The following is a 6369-nucleotide window of genomic DNA, read 5'->3' as shown; positions in this document are numbered from 1 at the left end:
ATATATATACATTTATATCAAATTTTAGTATGAATTGATTGACCTATCTGAACCTGACCTAAGGGCAAGCCCAACTAAAAGAATCAAATTTCACTGTGGGGTGGACCTGGATTGAATAGATTGAACTTGATATCGGGCTCGGTCCAGATTTAGACGTTAATCCCAATTCCTAGAATTGGACCTAGCTTGTTGCACCATTCCCTTGCAACCCTCCAATGTAACACGGATATGTCAATAATGAAAATAAAATCCAAAAGAGCACATGAACTGCTTTTAAAATTTTCAATTTAAAAAAAAAATGAATTAATGGCCCCGTAATTAATACGGGGTCATTCATAGTAAACAAAACAACTCAACCATGAACCATCTATTAGTTTGAAGGCTCCATTCAATTATTAAAATACATACAGCAATAGCCCATCAAAGAGAACGATACACTTACAAGCTCATTCTTTTAAACCCATGGGCCTATTAGAGGCCTAACTCTTTATTAGTATACATTCTAGCTGCATTACAACCCAACATTGGCCATTTGCCTCAACTCAACAGATTGGAATTTGGAACCACTCCCAAATGGTTTGCTCTAACCAAAAAATCTATTTGACTCTTATAATAGTACACTGAATCAGTTCCCTTCTATTTTCAAAAAAAAAAATCAATTCCCTTTTGAAAAGTTCATGGTAATTGATAGTCCAACAAGACTAGTCGTCCAGTTGAACCGGAGACCACTTTTTGGCTGCACCATCCACTGCCTGCCACGTACACAAACTGCCATTAAATACAGATTTTGTGCTTTCTATGTAATACACAAAAAAGAAAGTGTTTTTTTTATTTTTATTTTCTATATAGATTATGCTGATTGGAGATGTCAGCGGGTCCGGTTAAGTGGTAAAGCTGCAATTAATTGAGTTTAAGTCGGGTTTGGGTTGAGATGGACCCGTATCAAAAACAATTCATTGACGTTGTGGCATTGAAGCAATTGCATAAATAGCCTTGATTGATCATATAAGGCTGTATTTGGTATTCCTTATTTTAAGGATTTATTTATTTATTTAATTATAATACCTTTATCAACAATGAGTTTTTAACAGCAAAAAAGGGAGATAAATCTTCAAAATAGGAAATGTCAATGCAGCCTAAATTGGGTCAGATTATGGCAAAGTTGCTTTCTGGTTAATTATGATTGAATAAACCCGTAACAAACCCGACCTGTTGACATTCCTATAGATCTAGCTACTCTGACCCGCACCAAACCATGCCCATTGCCAGGGTGAAAAAAAAAAAAAAAAACCAAGTATGATAAGAATTTAGCCAGAGCCCAGAGGTAGATCAATCCTGGGTGGTTAGGCTTATTCGTCTCGAACCCCATTGGTTGAAGTTTTTAATGTAACCAAACAGTCCTTCCAAGAAGAAAAACGGGTTCAATTTGGACCACAAAGAGAAAGAGAGACCGATTCATCCTCCAACCAGGCTGATTTTGATCCATTGGATCAACTCCTTGTATGGAGAAAACCTTAAGAAACAAAGAATGGTAGGTAGCTCAGTAGAGCAATAAGCACAGATCTTGAGATAATCTGCTCGGAATTAATTATTCCTCCATTGAAATTTGCAATTGCATGTAATCCCACAAACATTGGTTAGAAGATATTCAGATCAAAGATGGAGCACTCACCAAGAAATCAACCGCTACGTTTGCATGAAAAAGAGCCGGGCCCACCCCACTCACTCTGTTAACGAAAATCAAAACCAACCATCTCAAAATTACAAGGAAACAAAGTTGCTGTAGAGAAGAAAGAGCCTAATTAGTGAGGGGAGGTTGGAAACGTGGGTGGGTGTCTACCAGAAACATCTCAAGAGGTTGATGAGAAAATGAAGGAGATAGTTCTCTCGATCAAGCATATCTGGTCGGACCAATCGCTCCAGGTTGGTGTTGCGGGGGAGGAGGTCGCTGTAGTACAGTATGGTGGTGACGGACGTCGCTGGCCGACCCACCAGCAATGAAACCAACCTCACCAGTGACCGAAACAACAGGGGCATTAGAGACTGCAACAAAGAATAGAGCAATCAAAACTCGCAAATACACCCATCAACACACTCACATTAGTTGGCACTAAATAGCAAGAATTACCCACAAAATTGAGCAGAGAGATAGAGAAATGAAACGTACCATGACTTTGTTGAGAGAGTAGGAGAGAGTTAGTATAAGGAAGAAATCATGTTGAAGTTGGAGATGGAGTGAGTCTTGGCATCATTCATGGTCTGAGAGAGAGAGAGAGAGAGAGAGAGAGAGAGAGAGAGGGTTGTTATGTTATTGGCCTTATGGGTTTCAAATTCCAATAGGTTTTCTCTAACTGTCAAAACACACCTGATGTTCAGACCTACCCGTCTTATCTGTGTACGTGAGTTTACAAATCCATCTACGACGAGAGAGGTCATAAAAGAGAAAGTGCCCTTAAGAGTAGGGAAGTAATAAAAAAAGGGAATTGAGCCTTGAAATAAGTGAGCAAGGCATTGTTGGGTTCAAAATTAGGCGGTTGGGTTGGAGTGTTGGATCCATCACAATGTAAGGGGCTACACTGCTACAACCTACCGGCAGCTGAAGGTCAATACCCACTGTTTGCCATGACTCATTTCCAGCTTTTATGAATGAGAGGGGCACACCCTTTTCCTGCTACAAATACAATATTAAATAACAGGAATACCCCTAACTACTAGCTGTTATGTCAGTCACAGCCTCACAGAGATGCAGATACCACTTGATTATCTCTATACGTCGTGCCCCATTTCATCTAAGGTGATACTGTCTCTATACATGTGATAGGATTCGATGAAGATTAATGAGCCATGGATGCTTTATGGCCCATAAGATGGTTAGTTGGTTAACTTATGAGACCAGATTTTCTATGTGTTTTTTTCCTTTATTTTTAGACTATTAGGCCTAATTTAATACAGTCGCCTGCAATTTTGATCTGACGCTGATCAGGAATAATGAATGGCTGTGGTGGGAATTCTGCAATCCAAATCCCTAAGGCTATGTTTGGTTGTACCCTAATACTTGTGGGAGAGATTGGGATTACAGTTTGCTGCATGTGCACATTGTTTTGGGAATTATAAGTGTGGGGGATGATTTGCTGTTGGGTGTGGTGTCACGTACTTAGCCCTTGGCACCTTCCTGAGCCTTGATCGAGCCAGTGGTTTTGGTTTTGGTGGCTTTCGGGCCACTGATTTCACCTTAAATCAGCTCACGGACTGAGTTCTGAGAGTCCGGTATTTACTAGCTTATTAACAGAAAAATGTCCGGCCCAACTAGATTATCAGGCCTATTCTTGAGCCTGAACCTGATCCTGATATAAAGTCTGAAGACCATACATCATGCAATATGGTTCTATCTTCTAAAAGAAATCACACAACTTCTAAAAGACAAAATATTCATACAAGTCATTACCTAATATTTATTACTAATGTATATTTTTTATTTTTATAATGTCATCAGGCCAGGTTCAGGTTCAGACAGACAGTGATAAAAAGTCCAAGCCTGGCTAAAAATATAATCGGGCTTACTACTTACAATTTAAACCTCAACCGACGAGCCTCAAAATAGGTCTGTCCAGGCAAGCCTGTTGGATTACCTGGTCCCTGAATAGGTCTAGTTTCACTCAACTTATTAGTACAATTTTTATCCTACTCCATGGCTGCCCACCCCTATTCACACCAAAGAAGGGGGAATTTTGCCTGAAGAACAGGTTTTGGGATTCTACAACCTGTACATGTACAGGTAGGGTACAGTATTAGGCTAAATTTGACCCTCTCCAACCAGCATATTGTTGGAAAGCATACAAACTTTATGTATACATAGGTGTTGAATTTAATAATATTTTGAATTTTATGTGAAGGACAATAGATAGTTTTTTGTATTATTTTACATATTTTAATCAAATAATTGGAAATTTTGTTATTTGTTTTTGTTATTTCACTCATTTATTGCTTATATATGACAAGGAATAATAAGAAATTAGATGCAAGTTCTACACCCAACCAGCTCTATCCTTGAACGCCGGGAGGGTAGGGTTAGGGAGGGTTTTGCATCTTTATGTGTAAGGAGATTTTGGATTCTCAAAATCCAACCCATTATGGGTTTTAAGGTGGATATGAGTTGAGAGGTTTAGGGAAGCGGGTAAGGTTTAGAATGTACAAAATCCTCCCCAAACCCGCCCCATTTCCATCCCTATTCAGTAGGGTAAGGTGTTGAGCTATTGTAGCTCTCTTAATGTAGATTCTCCAAGAGATTTATTGAAGCCCCATAACCTAGAGGTGAGCTTTATAAAACCTAACCTAAAATTTCAGTTTCAATTTAATTTTCCAATTTTTGGCATTTTGGTTATCGGTTTCAGTTTTTAGACTTGAAAATTCAATTAATCGAATATATCAATATATAATATTTATATAAGCACTAAACTTGTTCAAATAGAAAAATGCAAAACATGTTTGATTTTGTATTTATAAATGCATAATTAGGGTTATTAAGGCTCCGTTTGAATGAGTACAAATACAAACATGTACACTACAAATATATACAAATTAGAAGGAGTTGCACCAATATATATATATATATATATATATATATATATATATATATATATATATATATATTTGTACTTGTACTCCTTCCAAACTGAGCCTAATGGACTTAAAAAGTTTGATACCTAATTTGTCTCCAAATCTAATTATCCTGAATTTAGATGTTAGAACTTGCATTTGATTAATAGTCAAATCAAATGCGAATTTAATTCCACTCAATCCAATTAAAATCCAGGTTTGATAAAGAAAAGTATTATATATATGTACTATAATTATTAATATGTAGATTTTTATGAAATCATATAAAGTTTATATCTGATAAGTTTAATATAATTAGTTTTTATTTTTTATTTTTTATCATTTTAAACGCAATAAGATGGATGGGGATTTAGGGATTAAATCCAAATATGATAATAATATGAAACCCTATATGTTTGGTTCAAATCAAATTTGTGATCCAAACATTTGATAATTGGATTGGATGTGGATGTAGATGGATCCAATCCAATTAGGGGTGTCAATGGACCAGTTTTGGATTGGATCCCGTGCAAACGAAAATCAATTTGGACAGATTGGATGGACCAACAAAACATATTGAATTGGACTAGTTCAGACTTAATGGTCTAAGTATTTATTGGATTGGATTTGACCCGGTCCATCCATAATGAATTTATATTGGATTGGGTTAGATTGAACCAATATTTGGTCCATTGATAGAAAATAAGAATATTGGGTTAGAATTAATCTAAATTCAAACAAATTTAAACAGATTGGATGGTCTAAACATTGAATTAGACCGGTCCAAAATGATCCAAAATATTCATTAGATTGGATTGGACCTGGTTCATTTGTAATGGACTCACATTGGACTGGATTGGATTGGACCAAATCCAATCTAATTGACACCCTTAAATCCAATTATAACCCTATTTACAATTTCTTGTTAGATTGTGATGGGTGCAAACATGAATATCAAAGCTGGAAACAACCTATTTTACATTGACCAACTTTTTAAATGTACAGTTTGATTTAAACTAGTAAACATGTACGCGCATTTGCACATGACAGTATCTCAAAGACAAAACTATTTACAATTCATAGACAGTTTTTTGAACATTTATAAGGGGGCATTTTCCTAATTGTTATAAGTGGACAGTTTTTGAACAATTATAAGTGGGCAGTTTTTGGAGTGAGAGTAAAGGACACATATACCCTTTTTTATGCCCATTATATGTTGCTTAGATAAACAATAAAAATGTCTAATGAAAAATCCAGAAAATGAGACTATTTGCTCTTTTATTAATAGTATAGATTTTTTGAAGAAAACTTCCCTCTCATTTTTAGTGAAAAAACAATTAAAATAAGAAATTTACTTTCACTTTTAATACAAAATGTGTTCTTTCCAAATGCCTGAAAACTAAATTGAAGTGCAAATTTGTTTTAATTTTGCATGTCCTCTTATCAAGGCCGGCAACTAGTGAGGAGAAAAGTAGAAAAGTTGAAGAATTTGCATTCAAGTGAAACTCCTATTTTTCCTACTTGTCAAAAGAATGTGAAATAAATGGATATTTATTTAGGGGTAAATTACAGACTACCCCCCTATACTTTGGGGGTTGTAACACTTATCCCCCCTGAACTTAACGGTTAAAGTAAAATTACTAAAATTCCATTTTAAAAGTTGATGGGCTGAATCTGAGTGAAGAAAATAACTATGGCCATAGCAGTTTTTTGTCTTCTTTATTATTCCGTTGTTTTTTTTTCAATTTACCTCTTTTTCCTTTTTTTCCTGAT

The 6369-nt window shown here is 35.8% G+C and overlaps 1 long non-coding RNA gene across 1 annotated transcript; it reads right to left on the bottom strand.

Annotated features, from left to right (window-relative positions):
* Positions 1-370: 370 nt before the first annotated feature.
* LOC148842702 (uncharacterized) lies at positions 371-2328 on the bottom strand. Its single transcript, XR_016102842.1, has 4 exons — positions 2168-2328; positions 1841-2043; positions 1673-1727; positions 371-752 (listed from the first exon to the last, which is right to left on the bottom strand). It is a non-coding gene; the product is annotated as an uncharacterized LOC148842702 (long non-coding RNA).
* Between the last annotated feature and the right edge of the window lie 4041 nt (positions 2329-6369).

The sequence above is a fragment of the Nelumbo lutea genome, chromosome 8 (genome assembly GCF_056320005.1).
Source record: "Nelumbo lutea isolate HS-2025 chromosome 8, American lotus-T2T, whole genome shotgun sequence".
Taxonomy (NCBI): Eukaryota; Viridiplantae; Streptophyta; class Magnoliopsida; order Proteales; family Nelumbonaceae; genus Nelumbo; species Nelumbo lutea.
This window is presented reverse-complemented; position numbering and strand designations above follow the sequence as displayed.